This window comes from Vombatus ursinus, unplaced genomic scaffold, assembly GCF_900497805.2.
Source record: "Vombatus ursinus unplaced genomic scaffold, bare-nosed wombat genome assembly UNPS02007284.1, whole genome shotgun sequence".
In the NCBI taxonomy this organism is placed as follows: Eukaryota; Metazoa; Chordata; class Mammalia; order Diprotodontia; family Vombatidae; genus Vombatus; species Vombatus ursinus.
The window spans coordinates 10,897,204-10,919,068 of NW_020947062.1; the positions used below are offsets into that span (position 1 = coordinate 10,897,204).

The following is a 21,865-nucleotide window of genomic DNA, read 5'->3' on the forward strand; positions in this document are numbered from 1 at the left end:
GCTCCTATGGCTGGCAAAGTCCCACCAATTGTTACTCTCTCTGTTCCTGTATTACTGAATTACAGACCACCTACTAGCAAATCATCTCTAATCCCCACCTCTTATTCTTTCATCCACATTTCTTCTATTCTGTCCCACTCGTATTCCAATCCCACACTTCATACTCCTTCCTCTCTGTCTGCTGGAATTCCAATTCCATTATGAACACATTTCCCTTCATTCTGGACCTCTTCCTTTTGTACTCCTTCCATCTATTTGATCTCACTAGGGTCTAGCTTTCTCAGCTGACACTGTATCCCTGACCATCCTATTCAATATTAGCTATTTCTTTACTAATACAACCTAACAGTCTGATTCTTGAAGGGGAGTTGGAATACTCTAGGTGTTTTTTTTTAAATAAATTTTTATTGATGTCTTTTGGTTTTTCTATTATCACAGTTTCTCATAGTATTCCGTCCTCTTCTACTTCTAGATTGTCACCCCATATAACAAATAACATTTTTAAAGACAAAAAAAAAAGAAAAAAAAGAAGCTGAAAAGATCATTACAACCAATCGATACACTGGAAAAAAATCTGAAAATATATGCAATATTCAGCACCTGTGAGACTCCAATATCAACAAAGGGGTGGCCTGGGAGCATCCTCTTTTATCTCTTCTTTCAGTTCATTCTTGCTCTTGAAAATTTTGTTACATTCACTATTCACGATTGATTGATTGATTGTGTGTGTGTGTGTGTGTGTGCTCTGTTGTTCTTGCCATTTACATTATTGTTATCATTATGTACACAATTTTCTTGACTCTTATTTCACTCTGTATCAGTTCAGATAGTTCTTTCTATGCTTCTCTGTATTCATCACATTCATAATTTCTTACAGCATAGTACTATTCCATTATATTCATATGCCACAGTTGGTTTAACCTTTGGCCAGTCAGTGAGTATCTATTTTTTTTCTAATTCTTTACTATCACAAAAAGTGCTGCCCTAAATGTTTTGATTTATATAGAGGCTTTCTTCTTATCAATGGCTTCCTTGAAGGAGGTAATGGAATCTCTGGGTCAAAAGGGTACGGGCATTTTGGTCACTTTGTTTACATAATCCAAATTACTTTCTGCAATGTTTATACCAGTTCACAGCTCCACCCATAATGCATCAGTGTGCCTGTCTTCCTGTAACCTCTCCAACATTGACTATTGCCATTTTTTAGGATCTTTGCCACTTTGCAGGATGTGAAGTGAAAGCTCAGGGATTTTTGTTTTGTTTTTATTTGCATTTCTCTTATTTGTAATTTAGAGCATTATTTCTTGTGGTTATGAATACTTTGAAATTCTTCTTTTGAAAACTGTTCATATCCTTTGATCACTTATCTACTGGGAATATTAGTCTTATATTTATTTGTTAATTGTATTTCTTGGACACCACACTCTTAGCAAAGTCAAAGTCTGTAAACATTTATTAAGTGTCTACTGTATGCCAGGTACTGTGCTAAGTGCTGAGAATATAAAGAAAAACGTAAGACAGTTACTGCCTTCAAGGAGCTCACAATCTAATGGGGAAAGTCAACACATAAAAAGAAACTGAAAAAGGTGAGGCAGTGCAATACCCAGTGTGGGAGTATGCAGCCAAATGATCTGAGAAGATGTGAGTTAACAGAGTTGATTTCATCTTGTAGGGCAAGATGATGATTTTAAGGAGAACATCTGGGTGGCAAATTATGAGGTGAATGCCCTGCTTGCCCTCCTTAAATGATAGAGGACTTGAGAGGAGTTCTTTAAGGTCCACCTTCTATTCATTCCACAGAGAGGGAGGGAAGGATCCCATAGGCAAAAGGTGCTGACAAGGTATACATTTCTGAGTTGATTTCATCTTGCAGAATGATGAGTTTTTGGAGATTGTGAAGTCCAGGAGAGCTGCTAGGTAGGAAATAATGAGATCTGATACAAAGTTGTTTTTCCCCCATTTGACCACTTCCCATATTTTAGGTGCATTAACTTTGTGCAGTTTTTCAGTTTTATATATATGTTGTAATTGCTTCTATGCCTTGTTTGATTAAGAATGTATCTCCTACTCATAGCCGTGAGAGGTATATAATCTGTTTCTCTTTTAATTATTTTTTGTTGTATGATTTTTAGTGTTAAAGTGTTGTATCTCTTTAGAATGTATTATGGAACATAGTGTAAGGTGTTAGCCTAAACCTAATTTCTGCCAGACTGGTTTTCCCAGTGGGTATGCATTTGTATGTGTGTGTGTGTGTGTGTATTCATTCTTTTATTTATTTTTTTACCAAATAAGTTTTTTCTAATCAACTTGTGTTTTTTGCTTAATGGAATACTTTATTGAGTTCCATTGTTTCTGATTCTCCCTTGTATAGCCTGTTCAGTGGATATATCTCTTTCTTTTTTATCCAATACCAGATAGTTTTTTTGACTGATCTTTATAATTTAGTTTGAGGTGGAAGTGTTATTTTCTATTGAAAGTGTAAATTAAATTTTGGTTGTATTGTTATTTTTATTATATTGGTATGACCCATCCATGATCACTTAATGTTTCTTCAGCTGTTTAAGCTATTCTTTATTTCTTTAAGGAGCACTTTGTAGTTGAATCTTTTTAAGTCTTCTGTGTGCTTTGGTGGATTGACCTCCAGATGTCATTTTGTGGTTATTTGGAAGGGGATTTCCATTTCTATTATTATCTCTTGGATTTTGTTATTATTATATAGAAATGCTGTTGACTTTTGAAGGTTTATTTTGTAGCCTGCAAAATTGATGAAGTCATTTTTTAAAATATTTATTAATTTATTTCTAATTGTCAACATTTACTTTTATATGATTTTGAGTTTTAAAATTTACCTCCTTCTTCCCCTCCCTAAGAGAGCATGCAATCTGATATGGGCCATATATGTACAATCATATTAAACATATTTCTACATTAGTCATATTGTAAAGAAGAATTAGAACCAAAAAAAACCACGAGAAACAAAAAAAAAAAAGAAAAAATAGTATGCTTCAGTCTGCATTCAGACTCCATAGTTCTTTTTCTGAATATGGATAGCATTTTCCATCGTGAGTCTTTTGGAATTGTCTTAGATCATTGCTTTGCTGAGAAGTGCTAAGTCTATCAAAGTTAGTCATCATACAGTGTTGCTGTTACTGTTCTGTTGATTCTGTCTGGTTCTGCTCACTCCGCTCAGATCAGTTCATGCAAGTCTTTCCAGGTTTTTCTGAAGTCCGCCTGATCATCATTTCTTATAGCACAATAGTGTTCCATTACATTCATATACCCCAACTTGTTCAGCCATTCCCCAGTTGATGGGCATCCCCTCTATTTCTAATCCTTTGCCACCACAAAAGAGCTGCTATGAATATTTTTGTACACGTGGGTCCTTTTCTCATTTTTATGATGTCTTTGGGATACAGCCGTAGAAATGCTATTGCTGGATCAAAGAGTATGCCCAGGTTTATAGCCCTTTGGGCATAGTTCCAAACTGCTCTTCAGACATTGATGAAGTTATTGTCTCAATTAGTATCTTTGCTGATTCCCTGAGATTTTCCAAGCACGTCATCATATCATGGGCAGATGAGAGAGTTTTTATCTCCTCTTTACCTGTCTTTATGACTTTAATTTCTTCCTCCTGCCTTATTGCTGTTGCTAGCATTTCCAGAACTATTTAAAATAATAGTGAGAATAGACATACTTGTTTATTAGAAAAAGTTCTAGTAGTGTATTATATTGAGTAGTATATTACATGTGATGGTAGCTTTTGATTTTTTAAATAGATGCTTTTGATAACATTCAAAATGGTTCCTCTTTGCCTATACTTTGCAGGGTTTGGATTTGTTTTTTTAGCATAAATTAGTGTTGTATTTTGTCAAAGACTTTTTCTTCATTTTTTGAGATAGTCATGTGGTTTGGGATGTTTTGGTTTTTAATATGATTCATTATGTTATTATTTTCCTAATGTTGAACCTTCTTGCATCCCCAGGATATAATCCAACTTGGTTATAATGAATGATTTCATAAGTAAATTGCAGTAGTCTGTTTGACAAGATTTTGTTTAAGATTTTTGAATTGATATTCACTAATTATACTGGTCTGTAGTTCTTCATCTTATTTTTTCCCTGGTTTAGGCTATATTTGTCTTAAAAAGATTCTTATAGGTTGCTTTCTTTCTCAATTTATGCAAATAATTTATGTATTATCTGTACTAATTGTTCTTTAAATGTTTGATAGAATTCTGTGTATCCATCAGCACCAGTAGTTGTCTTTTTTTTTTTTTTACTTTGATAGTTCCTTTATGGCTAGTTCTATTTTCTTTTCTGAGATTTAGTTATTTAAGATCTCTGTTAGGTCTTCCATCAGTTCAAGTATTTTATGTTTTTGAAAGTGTTCCTCTACTTCTTTTGTGTTCTCAGTTTTTTTAGTATCTAACTGTATTTAACAGTGCTGATTTTTCTTTATATTTCTTTTGGTTTTGTGATTTTGCCTTGCTCACTTGCTATTTTATGGATTTGATTTTCTGCCCTCTTTTTAATAAGATTAGCTAAAAGTTTATTAATTTTATTAATTAAGCTTTTAGTTTTATTTGTTATTCCTACAGGTGGTTTTTTTGAAAATTGTTCCCTGATTTTTAGTACCTTTTCTTTTGTGCATATTTTAGGTTTGATATTGGTTGGCTTTCTAATTTTTAAAAATACATATTTAGTTCACAGATCCTCTTTATTATGCTTGTGGAGTTAAGGTTTTCCCCGCATAGGTCTGCTTTAGCTACATTTCAGAAATTTTGGTACATTTTATCATAATCATTTTCTTTCATATAACAATTGTTTCTGTGATTTGTTCTTTGACCCATTCATTATTTAGGATTTCAATGTTAAGGTTCCATTTGGGTCTTTGTCTTTTGTTTGTGATCCCTAATTGATGACTATTTTTATTGTGTTATATGTAAAGAATATATTTTCTATTTTTGCCTTTTTATATTTATTTGCAATATCTCTGTGCCCTAATTCATAGTCAGTTTTTGTAAAAGTTTACCCTCTTTTAGCTCCAGTTCCGGCAATTTGTTCAGTTCTATATTTTTACTTTTGTTTATCTTTCCTTGAGACTTATCAAAAACTGAGAGAGACATTGACATCTCTTATGTATTCTTATAGCTCAGTTAAGCACTGATAGCTGGTAGAGTGAATAGAGCACTGGACTCGGAATCAGGAAGACTCGTTTTCATGAGTTCAGATCCGATCTCAGACACTTACTAGGTGTATGTTCCTGTGCAAGTCACTTAACTTTGTTTGCCCCCATTCCTCATCCATAAAATTAGCCGGAGAAGGAAATGGCAAACCACTTCAGTATCTTTGCCAAGAAAGCTCCAAAATGGGTCCGCGGAGAATTGGACGTGACTAGACACAATAACAGCAAAAGGCTCAGTTAATGTTTCCATTATGAATTTAATGCTAAAGTATCCAAATACACATGTATGCAAACAAATATACATGTATGCAAACAAATATACATGTATGCAAATATACATGGATAAGGCATATATATTAAGTATTGATATTGGTTGGTTTCTTGTGGTTCCTTTCAGTATCATGTAGTTCCTTTCAGTATTATGTTTTGAAATGTTTGTTTTTGCTTTGTCTGATAGCATGTATTCAATAGTATTTTTTTAGCCCTTCATTTTTATTCCGTGTATGTTTTTGTTTTTTAAATGTTTCTTGTAAGTCATAGATCATGAGCTTTTGTTTTCTTATCTGTTACTCTATTTTGTTTTATTGGATTTTTTTAATCCATTCACATTTAAAGTTATGAGAGTTAGGTTTATATTTTCCCTCTTTTGTCTCTAATATTACTGTTCTTTTCCAAATTATGATTTTTCCCCTCTCCCACCGTAAACACAGTACTATGTCTCTTCAGTTATTTTAGCTTAATCTTTTCAAAGATAACCTTATTCCCAGCTGCTTTCTTTGCTTTGCCCTCAAGACTCTTGCCTACCTCATCTTATCAATTTGTTAGCCCTTTCCCTGGTTTTAGAGTTTTGCTTATAGTTCATTTTTCTTTCTTGCTTTTATCTATTTTAATTCCTGCCCCCACCCCGCACCTCCACTTAGTTGAAGAGTCAAGTGTAATTCCCCTTTTTCTCTTCCCCTTCAATTTTTTTATTTTTTTTCTAGAAAGGATTTCTTTCACTCTCTTCATAGTTTTCCCTTTCTTTCTATCTAGACTTCTATTCTTTGATTCATGATCTTTAAACTAATTTAGTCCTTCTTTATCCTCTGTATTCCTCTTGGAATCAAAACTTTTGAGGCACCTATTTTGAGTTCTGCATTCTAAACAGTTTCTATTATTGCCTTATAGAGCTTGCTCCCTGGCCCTCTGTTTTCCATTGTGCCTCACTTTTAGAAAGACACCAATTCCTGCAGGATATTGCTGCAAAAGTTATGTTGGGCCAAGGTAGACATCTTCCTATGTCCCTCATTGTGCAGTTTATTGGCTTTTGCCTCTCCTTGGTCATTTTTTTTCTTCATTTGCCTCCAAATCTCTTTGCTGGGTCCATGCCTTCCCACTTTTCTGGGAGTCAGGTTGCTGAAACTGGGGCTCAGATTTATGTTTTTTGGTTCCAAGTCTGGTACTCTTTATATTATATGACACTGGCTTCCTTTTTCATATGTGACCAAGTAGAAATAGTTGCCTTTTGAATGTCAAAGAAAGTATAAAACGTATTCTCCAAGTTAAAAGAATGTAGTAGATTTAAATCATTAGAATGAATTAGATATAAAGAATTGGCAAAATAAGAAACTGTTGGCAGGTTGCTCTTGATCGGATGTCACTGAATACTAATGTAGATTGTGGCTTCAGCTGGTCTTTCAGATAAAGCTATGTAATGTTTGTAACAATAAAAACTTGTTTAGATAATGCTTTATAAAATATCTTTTTCACAATAACTGTGAGAAGCAGGTAATTCCTCAAACATTTATTAAATGCTTATACTATCCTGTACAAAGAAGAAACCCCAAGCCAGGCCCTGCTTGAGTTTATAGTCCACTGGAAGAATACAACATGACCATAGATAAATAGCTCTAAGGTAATTTAAAGAGGGAGAGAGCCCTAACATCTTCCTTCCTGCTCACTTCATGTCACTGAAACATCTTCCCCTACAATCTCTTCCTTTGGTCCTGTCTCTACTGAACAGATGACCTTGCCCCTTGCCAATGCAAGTCTGTCTTTATCTCATTCCCTCTCCAGAAGTTTATCAAGCCTCTATCATCCTCACCCTCTCTCTAATCTTCAATCTCTCGCTACCTATTGGCTTCCTCCCAGTGACCTGCAAACATACCCTTGTCTTCCCCATAATACAAACAAAAATAACTCTTGGTCTGACCATCCCCACTATCAGACAGTATCTCTTCAGCTAAACTCCTTGAGAAGGCCATCCACCCTTAGTGGATTCTTTCCTTTCACTCACTTCGAAACCCTCTGTAATCTCTTTTAATCTTATTCAGCTGAAACTGCCCTCTCCAAAATTACTAATGATCTTTTAATTGCAAAGTCTAATGGCTTTTCCTTAACTAATCTTCACTCTTTTTTGTTCTCTCTTCAACCTTTGACACTGTTAATCACCACATTCCCCTGGATACACTCTCTTCTCTAAATTTTCATTCTATTTTTCTCTCCTGGTTCTCCTCTCCCCTGTTTTAACCGTTTCTTGTCTGTCTCTCTTGTTGCATCTTCATCCATATCATGGCCACTGATTGTGGGTATCCCTTCAGCCTCCGTCCTGGGCTCTCTTTTCTTTTCCCTCTCTCTATATTGCTGCCTTGGAGATCTCACCAACTCCCATCAGTTCAATTATCATCTTTATGAAGATGATTTCCAAGTATAACCCTCCAGCCCTATTCTCAGTTTCTGAATTACACTCCCACATCACCTGGCTCCAACATTCCTTTTGCCTTTTGGATGTCTTATAGTCATCACAAACTGAACATGTTCAGAATAAAACTCACTGTCTTTCTCCCCAAACCTTCTTCTCCCCAACTTTCCCATTATTATGGAGGGTACCACCATCCTTACTTACCCAGGTTTACAACCTCAGAGTCATATTTGATTCCTCACTTGCTCTCACTCCAGGTATCTAATCTATTGTCAAATCTTATTGTTTCTACTTTTACAACATCTTTTGTATACCTTTCCTTCTCATCCCACAGCCGCCATTAGAATATGAGCCCCTTGAGGAAAGTAACATTGTTTTTGTCTTTCTGTGTATCCTCTATGTTTAGTACAGTGCCTGGCTCATAGTAAGTGTTCATTATGTGCTATTGATTGATTGATCAGGAATGACTTACCTTATGGAATTGTGACATTTAGGCCTAGTCATAAAGATAAGAATTCCAAGAGGAGGTAAGAAGTTAATGTGTTCTAGGCATGGAGGACAGAATATGATGGGTAGTAATATGAAACATATGGAAAACTAGAATGCTCCTAGATCATGGAGAGTTTTAAATGCTATGCTGAGAATTTATTTTTCTATAAACAATAGGGAGCCATTGAAGACTTTTGATCAGGAGAGTGAAAGGTCAGATTATTAGCAAGATTATTTTAGCAGCTGTGTGGAGAATTGTTGTAGTAGTTCAGAAGACTCAATGGTAATATGAATAACTGACATTTTACATAGTGCTTTAAAGTTGCAAAGCAATTTACATATATTATCTTGTTTGAGCCTCACAGCAATTCTGTGAGGTGAGTACTAGAGGTGTTCCCATTTTGCCTGAGAAAATTAAGTTATAGAGAGGTCAAGTGATTTGCTCTTGGTCGTTTGTAAATATCAGAAGTGGAATTTGAACCTTGATCTTTCTAACTCCATATCTGGTACTTTATACTGCCATGTGAGTGGAGAGAAGATGGACGTGAGAGATGTTATGGAGGTAGAATTAACAACACTTGACAATGTGAATATTAATCCCCATTTTGCCAACAAAGAAACTGAAGCTCAGGGAGAGAAGGGACTTACCCACAGTCTAGGTCTTCTGACCCCAGCTCTAGCACTCTTTTCTACATACTAAGCCAGTTAGTCCTAAAGTTACTTCTCAGTTGTGGGCTCCATCTAGAGTAAGCATTTTGCTGGTATTCCACATAGTACATGCATGTCTAAATCTGATTTTCATATGATGGGAGGATCAATTTAATGCTTTGCTATAAAAAGTTTTCCAGGTTATTTTAACTTCTTTCTGTATCGTTGAGTATCACCATCCAAACACAGTAAGAAAACTTTCTTAGCTACCTTATAGCTTTGGTAAATTTATTTTAAAAATTATCTGTTACAGACTTTTTATTAAATCGTCAGTTTGATTTCTTCAAAATGTGTTGTCAGCAGAATGTTTTACATTTAAAATATTGATTAGGGTTTGGGATTTCTTTTGATACCTTACTGATTTTGATGTTGCCTCTCATTTTAAATTTACTGAGCAAATCTAAATGATTCATAACCAATTCAAGTGAAACTATCATGCCAAATCAAAGGGCTTATTTGAAAGACCTCTTTAACAGGAATTTCAAGGTGATTCTACTAAGGCAAGAAATAGTATGGAAGATTTTTGCTTAGGAGGTTAACGTGGTCAGAGGTCTTTTGCAGCTGTGTGGAGGATTGACTGGAGAAGGGAAAGACTGGAAACAGAGAAGTCCAGTCACAGGAGTACAGGAGAGATCGTAATGATAATAATTACTGACATTTATAATGCTTTAATCTTCACAAAATATTTTACATACGTTATCTCTTTTTAGCATCTCAATAACCCTATGAGTTATTTAGCTGTATTTGTGAAAGTATTGTTGGACCTGGTAATCTCAGTAGTGGGAGGAGCAAATTTTATATGTAAAATAATTAAATATATGCCAGGGGGATCATTCAGCACTCTAGTTATTAAATTTGAAGAGACTTAAAGGATACAATGAGGGATACCATGAAAATTATCCACATAACCATAAATGGAAAACAAAATAAGGATTTTTCTCTCCTTCTTCCATCACTTCTTTTAGGTGTGAAATGTGTGTAATAGTGATGGATGGTTGATTGTAATTTAAAAAATTAATATATATCAGGTCATTGAGGCTACAAGAAAACCTATTAAAAAAAAAACAAATCTCGTCACTAAATCCTAGTTTCAAAACTGTTCCAGCATAGTGATTTGTCTCTTCTGTTTTTAAATTCTTTTGGGGATCACACTTTCAAATTTTTATTCAGTCTAATTCACCATGTACATAGTATGTGCAGGGCCCTGGAAATACATACATACATACATACATATATAAATACACATTCACACATACATACTATACACATACTATATATATATATATACACATATATAGTATATATGTTTTTATGTACATCTATCTCTCTATCAAACTCTCTCTCTATTCATTTGTAACTAAAAACTTGCTTTCCAGGACCTTACTACCTAATAATGAAAGGAAAGACAGGTCCTCAAACAACAAAGGAGGACCAAGCAAAGTGCTTTGAAGAACTGGAGAAGTGAGAGATCTTTTTCATAAATGTACAAATTAATCTTAATGGACTACCAAATTTAAGGAGTTAGAAATTCAGGAAATCAAGTGAATTTTTAAAAATAACATGGAAAAAATGGTTGCTTTTGGGCAATTTGGAGGCACGTGTATTTGTTCTTATTTAATTACTTTCATTGATAATAGTTTGAAATATATGCAGTTGCCCTTAGGTCTTTAATTTTCCCATTGCTAAAATAAAAGAAAATGTTTTTGAAGTGATAGGGAGAAACAAAAAAAAGGAGAGAAGTTATTACCAAATGATTCATTGATTTATGTAACTGTAGGCACTTAATTTCTTGGTGGCCTCAGTTTCCTCTTCTGTAAAATAAAAGAGTTGAAGTAAATGACCTATAAAGTCTCTTCTGGCTTTAAAATTCTGGAAACATTTCTAATATTTCAGTAGCGATTCAGATTGTACAGCATAATTTATTTTTAAAATAACCAAATTATTAGCTAGTAGTGTATAATTGGGAAAGAAGAAGAGGAAACATTGTCCTTTTGACTGAAAACCATCATATTTCAGACCTAGAAGGACCTTTAGAGGTCATCTTAGCTCAGCTCTATCATTTCTTTTATTCTTTTTAAAAAATCCTTATTGATATACTTTGTTAGAACACATTAGTCATATACCCCATTCTGCTAAATTGGGACTTTAAGACTTTGACAAAACCATTTACTATATTGATTTCAAATGACAGCACGTTCTACTTTTAGTGTTTATCATTTGTTAACAGAAAGGGGGGAGGTATATTTTAACTTCAATCATCTAGAACCAAAGCATACTATTTATATTTGGCTTAAATCATGTTTTCTTTTAGTATTGTCTTCATTTACATTATTATATGTAATCTTGGTTCCGCTTTCTTGATCTTTATCAGTTCATATAAATCTTATGTTTCTCTGAATTTATGTTAATTATTTCTTATGGCATAACCATTAGACAAACATTGGGTATAAAATGTGGTTACAAATTTTTACCATTTGAGAATATGCCACTGTAAATATTTTGTTACGTATGAAACTTTTCCTTCTATCATTAATCTCCTTCAAGTACAAACCCAGTACTGGGTTCATTGGCTCGAGTACCATAAACAGCTTCTCACAGTAACATTTCTCACATAATTCTAAATTTTTTTTCCCAGAAAGGTTGCACCAATTCATAGCTCTAATAATGGCCCCTCTAACATTGACTGCTTCCATCTTTTATAAACTTCTTTGGCATTTGATTGTGTTTAAGGTGAAGCTTCTGCTATTTTACTTTACATTTCAGTCAATTAATAAGCATTTCCGTTATTTACTATGTGCTTGGCGCATTTTCTAAGGTAGATAATACAATGAAAAAAAAAGTCTCCACCCTAAGGAGCTTTGGGGAGACCATATGCAAACAACTATGTATACACACAGTATTTACATATATTCATATAAAAGTGCAAATTAGGAAGTTATTCCGTAGAGAGGACTCTGAAAGGCCTCTCAAAGAATTTACTGGATTTGAGCAGAGTGTTAAAAGAAGCCAGGAAAGCCAGGAGGGCTGAGAGCATTTTAGGCACAGAGAATGGCCAGTGAAAAAGCTTGGATTTGGGAGACACTTAGTATTGGGGAAACAGCAAACAGACCAGTGAATAGCAAAAAGACGAGTGTCACTAAATCATAAAATGTGTGAGAAGACTGGATAGGTAGGAGGGGACCAGGTTGTGAAGGGCTTTAAAAGCAAACAGAGGATTTTATGTTGATCCTGGAGTTTATTAAGGAGAGGAAGGAAGGATGATATGATCAGACCTGTGCTTTAGTCACTTTGGCAGCTGAGTGGAAGATGAACTGCAGTGGGGAGGACTTTTGAGGCAGGGAGATCAACTAAAAGTCTGTTGTTCAGGAGTGAAGTGAAAAGAGCCTGTACCAGGGTGGTGACGGTGTGAATGGAGAGAAGGAGATGTATATGAGAGATTGTAGAAGGTAGAAATGATGAGATTTGGCAATGGATTGAACATGTGGCCTGAGCTGCAAGTGAGGATTAGAAGATGACACCTAGATTACAAACATGGGTGACTGAGAAGATGGTGGTGCCCTGTGCAATAATAGTAAAGTTGGGAATATGGGAAGTTTTGGAGTGGGGGGGGGGGAGAGGGAAAAGAATAAATACCCAAAGGATATCCAGTTCAGGATATGTAAGGAGCAGTTAATGATATGAAACTGGAGTTCGGAGGAGGGGCTACAGCCGCATAGATAGATTCTGTCTATCCTGTATATAGCTTGCTTTATATGTATTTGTTTTTAGGTTGTTTCCTCCTTTAAATTGTAAGCTCTTTGAAGGCAGGGACTGTCTTTTGCCTCTTTTTGTATCGTCAGTGCTTAGCTCAGTGCCTAACACATAGTAGGCACTTATTAAATGTTTATTGATTTATCAATCTGGGAATCATCTTTCTTTTTCCTTTCTTTTTTTTTTAAAGGCAGTTGGGGTTAAGTGACTTGCCCAGGGTCACACAGCTAATAAGTGTCAAGTGCTTGGTCTGAGGCCGGATTTGAACTCAGGTCCTCCTGACTTCAGGGTGGGTGCTCTATCCACTGTGCCACCTAGCTGCCCCAAATGCACAGATTTTTCGGGACAAAAAAGTATGCTCTCCATGCTCATAATATTTATTTGATGAATCAAGCTCCCTGTTTTATAGTAAAAGTTCATATTCTCTTGTATCTCAAAGGGATCATAGAAAAGGGTGAAGGACCCACATGCACAAAAATATTTATAGCCGCTCTTTTTGTGGTAGCAAAAGAATTGGAAATTGAGGGGATGCCTGTCAGTTGGGAAATGACTGAATAAGTTGTGGTATATGAATGTAGTGGGTTGTACTGTAAGAAATGATGAGCATGCAGATTGCAGAAAAACCTGGAAAGACTTATATGAACTGATGCTGAGTGAAGTGAATAGAACCAGGAGAATATTGTGCACAGCAGCATTATGTGATGATTACTATGATAGACTTAGCTCTTCTCAGCAATACAGTGATCCAAGATAATTCTAAAAACCTGTGATGGAAAATGCTAACCACATCCAGAAAAAGAATTATGGAGTCTGAATGCAAATTGAAGCATACTATTTTCACTTTTTTTTTGTTTTGTTTTTTCTTTCTAGTGGTTTTTCCCTTTGGTTCTGATTCTTCTTTCACAACATGACTAATGTGGAAATGTTTAACATGATTGTACATGTATAACCTATATCAGATTGTTTGATATCTTGGGGAGGAGGGAGGGTACGGAGGGAAGGAGAAAAATTTGGAACTCAAAATTTTACAAAAAAGAATGTTGAAGACTGTCTTTACATGTCATTGAAAAAAATACTGTCAAGGGCAAAAAGTTCATGTTCTCTGGTCAACAGTGATATAAAGGGTACAATTTGTTTTTATTTTTAAAAATATTTTTATAATGCATTTTTACTGATAGCCTTTGTTTTGACATCCCCTAAATTTACTATTTCCCTCCCCCTACCTCTTCCCAGAGGGCCTTTCTATATAACAAATACGTTTTTAAGAGGAAGAAAGGGAAAAAAAACCCACAGAATTGATCAATACATTGAAAAAAATCTGACAATAAGGGGGAGGTGTTTTCTTATACCTCTTCTTTTGGGTCATGCTTGTTTTTTCTGATTTTGCAAATTGAGTTTTATTGTTTGTTGTTCTTTCTATCTGCATTGTTTTAATCATTGTGTATATTGTTTTCTTGATTCTGCTTACTTTACTCTGCTTCAGTTTATGTAAACTTTCCATGCTTCTCTGTGTTCCCCATGTTTGTCATTTCTTGCAGCATAGTTATATTCCATTTAATTCATGGACTACAATTTGTTTAGCCATTCCCCAATTGATGAATTACTTTATTTTCATTTTTTGCTATCACAAAAGTGATGCTATAAATATTTTGGTATATATGAGGACTTTCTTTTTATCAGTGACCTCCTTTTGATATATACCTAGTTATAGAATCTCTGGGTCAAAGGTATGGACATTTTAGTCACTTTATTTACATAATTCTAAATTGTTTTCGTAGTCTGTTTAGCAAAATGAAGTTTCCCTGCTTATGTCTTTTAATTAGATCTGTTTTTGCTCTTGCTTTGTCTGAGATTATCATTGCTACTCCTGCGCTTTTTTAAAGCTTCATCTGAAGCATGATAGATTCTCCTCTACCCCTTTACCTTACTGTACAGTTCTATCTCTCTGTATCCGATGAATTTCACATAAACAACTTATTGTAGGATTTTGATTTTTAATTACTCTGCTTCAGTTTTATGGGTGAATTCATCCCATTCACATTCACAATTATGATTACTGTTTATTTCCCTTTAACCCTGTTTTTTCCTGTTTATCTTTCCCTTTCTCTTCTTTCCCCTGTACCTCCTCAAAAGTGTTTTGCTTCTGACCACCACCTCCCCCAATCCACCCTCCCCTTCTATCAGCCCCACCCCTTGTTCTCCTCCCTTCCTACTTCCCTGTAGAATAAGATAGATTTCTATACCCAACTGAGTATGTATATTATTGCCTCTTTGAGTCAGTTCTGAGGAGAGTAAGATTCAAGCTGCCTGCCACCCCCCCATCTTCCCCACAATTATAAAAGTTCTTTCATGCCTCTTTTATGCGAAATAATTTACCCCATTCTACCTGTGCCTTCTCCCTTCTACCGGTGTTTTCCCTTTTCTCATCCCTTAATTTTGTTTTTTTTGGATATCATCCCATCATAGTCCACTTAACCCATGCCCTCTGTCTATGTACATGTCTTCTAACTGTCGTAATAAAGAAAAAATTCTTAGGAGTTACAAGTATCATTATCCCATGTAGGTTGTAAATAGTTTAATCTTATTGAATCCCTTATGATTTCTCTTTCCTATTCACCTTTTTATGATTCTCTTTAGTCTTATATTTGAAAGTCATATTTTCTGTTCGTCTCTGGTCTTTTCATCAGGAATGCTTGAAATTCCTCAATTTCATTAAATGTCCCTTACCCCCTTACCCCCCCAAAGGACTGTACTCAGTTTTGCTGGGTAGATGATTCTTGGTGGTAATCCTAGCTCCTCTGCCCTTTAGCTTTTTGGTCCTTTAAATGTAGAAGCTGCTAAATCTTGTGTTATGCTGACTGTGGCCTATTCTGTTTTTTAAGGTGTTATTTTTTTTTTTAGCACTTTTTTTGTGCCTCCTTTACCAAGCTGTTGACTCTTTTTTGCATCACTTTCATTTCTTTTCCCCATTTTTCCTCTGCCCCTCTTATTTGGTTTTTAAAATCCTTTTTGACCTCTTCCAGGGCCTGCAACCAATTCACATTTTTCTTTGAGACTTTGCATGTAGTTGCGTTGATCTCATTGTCTTCTTTTGAGTTTGTGTTTTGATCTTCCCAGTCACCATACTAATTTCCTATGGTTAGGTTCTGTTTTTGAGGTTTGCTTATTTTTCCATCCTTTTTCTTTACTTTTAACTTTAACTCCTGGGGTGGAGGAGGGATTATCCTAAGCTTCAGGTTTTTAGTGCTGCTGTGTTCAGAGCTAGTTCTGGGGGATCTGTAAGTTTTCATTCTTCCAAGGTAGTATGATTTAAGGAGAAGTGTGGTCAGTGCTTTCCTGGCCTGTGCTCTGATCTGTTAGGAACCGTAACCATTTTTCTCCACCATAGAACTGTGAACAGGATCCCTGTGCCCCTGAGGCTGCACACTCTAGTGTGCTAGTGCTCCTCTTCCTCCTCACCCTGGGACTGTGACCCAGAACTGCATATGGGCAATGCAATGAGTCCTTTACCCAGTGCCAGCAAAGGGTCTCCTTTTATCTCCTTCTGACCATTTCTTTGACCCCCTTACCTTCTGTGGGCTGAGATCTCCAGAAGGTACGACAGCAACTGATTCAGTCACCTCTAAGGCCTGCTGCTAATTTTCTGGGGCCTGGCCTGCTCTGGACTGTACTCCACTCTCACCCTACCAACAATACATTATATCTTTCCACAGCCTCTGCAACATTTACTATTCCTATCTTTTGTCATCTTTGCCAATTTGCTGGTGTGAGATAAAACCCTAGGATTATTTTGATTTATATTTCTCTTAGTAGTGATTTAGAACATTTTTTCATTTGTTTGTTGCTGGATTACAATTCTTCCTTTGAGAACTGTTTGTTTATATTCTTTAACTACTTATCTATATCGGGAAATCATCTTTAGTTATTATATACATATATGTATATTTTATATATGTTTGGGTCTGTGTGTGTGTGTTAGTTGTCTATATATCTTGGATAATAAACTCTTATCTGAGAAATTTGATACAAAGAATATTTCCCCCATTTTATGACTTCTTTTGTTGTTCTAGATACATTAATTTTGTTCGTGGAGAAGACTTTCAATTTCGCATAATCCGTATTATCAATTTTATCTTTTGTAATTTCATCTGTCTCCTTCTTTAGTTAAGAAAACATTTCCTACCCATAGCTGTGAAAGGTATATGATGTGCTTCTCTGCTAATTGTTCATGGTATTTCATATTAAGGTCATGTATCCATTTCAAATTTGTTATAGAATATGGTATAAGATACTGATTTAAACCTAATTTTTTCCAGATTGCTTTTCAGTTGTTCTCAAAGTTCTTATCATATAGGGAGTCTTTCCTAAGTAATTTATTTGGGGGAGAGGGATTATTGAACTGTAGGTTATTGAGTTTCGTTATTTCTGATTCTCCAATGATTGCATTTTCAAACAAAAGGAAGCATAATTTTCGAAACTTGGCTAGATATACACACACATTTTGTCTTGTCTTGGATATATGCTGTTTATTCTTTTGTGGTGATGAAGGGGATCTCATTATGCTTGCCAAGTACTTTACTACCAACTTCATTATTAGTTAGGTTGGGAAGCTGGGAGTACTTACAAAATGAACAGGCAAATTTCAGTAGGACTGTAACCCTGCAAACTCAGGAAATGAAATTTCTTTGTTGATTTGCTTTTAATTGAACTAATGTGCTCAGAGAGCTGGATGCCTACCTTTACCAATCAATAAATTGACTTGGTAGCAGTTGTTGCAGCTGGGTCTTTTTAAAATTATGAGACATAATATAAAAGGGCCATTTATGCCCCAGTTGTATCCCTTGCATTTTGTTATGTGGTCTGGTTGTCTTTTAATACACAAATGGCACTATTAATTGTATATGATAACAAATACTTTTAGGATAATATTTCATATTAAAATTAAGTTGGTTTCTCATCTTGTAAAATGAGAGGGTTGAACTAGATACTCTCTTTGGCACCTTCCTGCTCCAGGATTCATTCTCTTTTCTTGATCATTATCAGGGAATAGAATCATAATATTATAGAGTTATAGTTGAAAGAAGCTTTAAAAAGCATCTGATTCTCAGATCTTCCACTGATTACCCTATGTGACCTATACATTAATATATATAGGTCACATAGGGTAGTCAGTGGAAGATCTGAGATTTGAATCTCTTGGGTCCACTGCTGTCTCCAAACTAGTGTTCTTTCCGCTATACCTCACTGCTTCCCTTAGTGTGTGAGTAAAAAGTGATTGCATTGGGCACCAGAGGACCTGAGTTTGACTAGTGACTACTGCCTACTCTCTGTGTAACCTTTGAGCTGGTTACTTACCTTCTTCAGGTATCATTGTTCTTCATTTGTAAAATGAGGGGCTTATATTATTTGATCTCTAAAATCCCTTCAATTCCTAAGTCTAACTAAGTGTTATGATACTATGAAGGATCATGGGATTATAGGGTTCCATTTATGAAAATTCATTTTGTATGGTTTTTAAGACTTTCCAGACAAGACACTAATATGGAATTTACTTGCTTTTTTAGCTAAGGGGCAACCTCGCACTGTTTGAAGAAAGATAAAGTTGAAATTGCTTCACTGAAAATCTTTATTGAAGTCTTACTCCTACTCAGGCTTAGCTATCCCTTGCCTGCATATGACTTACAGGTATGTTAATAGGAAACTTTCAATTACATCATATACTGATAATACTAATTTGCTTTACTTAGAAGTAAAAATGCGGTTCAGCTCAAAACTATAATGTATTTTTAATTTTCAGTTTCAGAAACTTGAAGTTTTTGAGTGCCTACTATATATTATTTCTGTTTCTGTTTTTATTTTTAATTTTACATTCTTTTATAGAGTTAGAGCTAGAAGTAACTTTGTAGGTATCTAGATCTGCCCCCTCGTTTTACCAATGAGGAAACTGGGCCCAGAGATATTAAGGGAATTACATAGGATCACCTAAATCATAAGTGACTGAAACAGGATTCTAATCCAGGACCTTTGGCTTCCGTTCCAATTGTTGTTCCATTACATTACCTTTGGGAATGTATTTTTTTAGATAGTGTACACCAAAATGCAATGATATTTCAAGTTTATATTATTAAAGCCAGTAATGGTTACTTTTTTTCTTCTCACCCTTAACAAGATCTGAATTGCCTTTGCATGTATTTTCCTATAGGATCAGACCACTTATTGAAACAAGCAGGAAGAATTGCATGAAGATAAAGAAATGCTTTAGGAGCATACTGGGTCCTTTAGTTTACTGAAGTGTTTGCTTCTTAACATAGTTTTTGCAAGAGTTCAAAAAACAAAATAATGTATCATTCTTTAGACATTCTAATTAGCATTGCAGTATAAAGAATATTTCATTGCAGTTTGGAAACACTGTTATAAACCATAAGTCAGTACACGTTTAATTTGTATTCTTGATGGTTAAATGGCACTTTGTACCTGAAATGAAGGACTCAAGTATCATGTTTGAATATTTAGATGGATGTACAATAGGTTTTTTTTTTTTGTTTTTTTTTTGGTGAGGCAATTAGGGTTAAGTGACTTGCCTAAGGTCACACAGCTAGAAAGTATCATGTTTCTGAGGCCACATTTGAACTCAGATCTTCCAACAATAGGTTTAAAATAATAAAATTATGCCTTTGAATCTAAAACCAATTATGCAAAAAATATACACACTTGCATTTGGTGTGTTGGAAAAATGTAAAGAGGTGTATTGCATATGTAAAGAAAGTAAGTTTTAAAAAATCTTTAAACAGAGGGTTGTATACATTTAATCATCAGATTTTGCTTTTTGACTACCTGCAGAATTCTCCTTAACATTGTAAAATCGCATCTTTTTGGTATGGGAAGGGATCACTCAGATGTTACTTCTTCCTTGAGGCATACCCTGATTCCCTTTGCCATGCTAGTAGCCATGATTCCTCCTTCATTAAATTCCTCAGGCCACTCTATCTGATCACTCCTATAACTTAGTCATGTTCTAACTTTTATTGTAGTTATTTATATGTATATCTTATTTCTACTTTACTTAGTCTCTGCCAGCAAAAAGCTAACAATGTAAAATTTTTGTCACTTTCATTTTTGTATCCTCTACATCAAGGACAGTCTCATACACAGAACAGACATTTAATATATATTTACCAAATTAGATTGAACTTTGGCATTTATAGATGAGGAAACTGAGACCCAGAAACACTATATGAGTTTCTTCATCCACACAGTTAAACCAGAACTAGAAACTAGGTCTGTTTATATGTCAGTATTCTTTCTACACCATACTGCTATAAGTACAAAGATGAACCCCGGAAATTATAGCATATCTAACTTCATAAAATAATTAAATTCCTTAAAAATGGTATAAAGTGAAATTCTCAAGTTTTCCTATTTTGTTTTCATGAAATACAATACTTTGAGGCAGCTCAGTGGATAGGGCATTGGACCTGGAGTCAGGAAGACCTGAGTTCAGATTTGGCCACAGACGCTCACTTGCTGTGTGACCCTGGGCAAGTCACTTAATCTCTATTTGCCTTAATTTACTGGAGAAGGAAATGGCAAACCACTCTCGTATCTTCACCATGAAAATTCTTACAAGATTACAAAGAGTTGGACACAACTAAACAACTGAACAACAACAATAACAAATATTTTGGTGCCTCTGACATTTACTAACTGAGTGACCATGGGCAAATCACTTAACCCTCTTCAGCCTTTGTTTCCTTCTCTGTAAATTGAGAGAGTTGAACTCGATGGCCTCTGGTTCCTTCTTCCAGCTGTAAATCTCTGATTTTGGAATCCTGTGAAGTAGTGGGAAGAAGAGCCAGTAGTAGACCAGAAACTGCACCCAGGGTGCTCTCCAGCTTGTGATAGGCAAGGGAACTCCCTGAATGAACCTAGACAGGTTGAATAAACCTCCATTACCTCCTCTGGACAGTGTCAGGATTGAATTCAATAAACATTGATCGATGCCGCCATCTTTGAAGTCTGTCTTTTAGAAAATCATAATGGAGAGTGTTACTTTTTCAGCTACAGGTTAGGCTGGATGGCCCCCAAAGTCCCTATCCCATCTGCTGTCATTGATTTGAACCTGCCCGTCCTTTCTCGGAAAGCCACAGGCTCACAGGTTTAGAGCCATACAGGACCTTGGAGGCTATCCAGTTCAAGTCTCTCATTTTACAGGAAAGGCAAGGAAGCCTGGAGGCATTCAGTGATTTGTTCAAAGTCATACAGGTAGCAAGTGGCAGAGATAGGGCTTGACTCTGGGTCCTCTGATAGCACATTTAGTACCTTTTCGCTGTATCCCTCCAACCTATTTTCTTCTCTTCCTAGATAAGTACGTATGCGATTTGTTATAAACTTCTTGTGAGCACAAGTTACGCCTTAGTCTTTTCTTTTCTTTTCTTTTCTTTTCTTTTCTTTTCTTTTCTTTTCTTTTCTTTTCTTTCCTTCTTTATTTTTTTTTTTTTTTTGGTGGTAGCCTTCACATCATCTGCTTTGCCCATAGAATGGGCTCAAACAATATTAGGTAATGAGTGAAGAGATGAGTGAATGAAGTCTTCTTAAGAACCCTAAACTTATAAATCACAAGCTTATTGGATACATTCTGAGCCTCATGTCTGCTTTTGTTTTTCTGAAAACTAAAAAATATATATGTGCACATATATATTATAGTTAAGTTTTTGTCTGTCTTTTAATTGAACAAAGGTATTTGTTGTTGTTTTCTGTTTTTAAGATAGGGCACTGAGTAGTCCAAAGGGGGCATGGCAAAGTGGAGAATGCACTAAATTTAGGGTCCAAAGACTGTATTTGAATTGTAGCTGTGCCATTTACTAGCAACTACTTTTGAATCGCAACCAACTAAGACCCAGTTTCATAGATTCTTAGAATCTCAGAAGTGGAAGGAGCCTTAGAGGTCATCTAGTTCAACCCCTTCGAAACAGGATTACTCTTCTACAATATCCTTCATAAGTGATCTTCCACCGTCTGCTTGAAGCCCTGCAGTGACTGGTACCTCACTATGTC

The 21,865-nt window shown here is 35.4% G+C and overlaps 1 protein-coding gene across 6 annotated transcripts in view; it reads left to right on the plus strand.

Moving 5' to 3' along the window:
* TRAF3 (TNF receptor associated factor 3) overlaps positions 1-21,865 on the plus strand; it is a 155,047-nt gene that overhangs the window by 62,283 nt on the left and 70,899 nt on the right. For all 6 annotated transcript variants that reach the window (XM_027849310.1, XM_027849313.1, XM_027849311.1 and 3 more), the window contains one exon: positions 18,376-18,496. The gene's annotated coding sequence lies outside the window, so the exon portion shown is untranslated. The remainder of the gene's footprint in view (positions 1-18,375; positions 18,497-21,865) is intronic.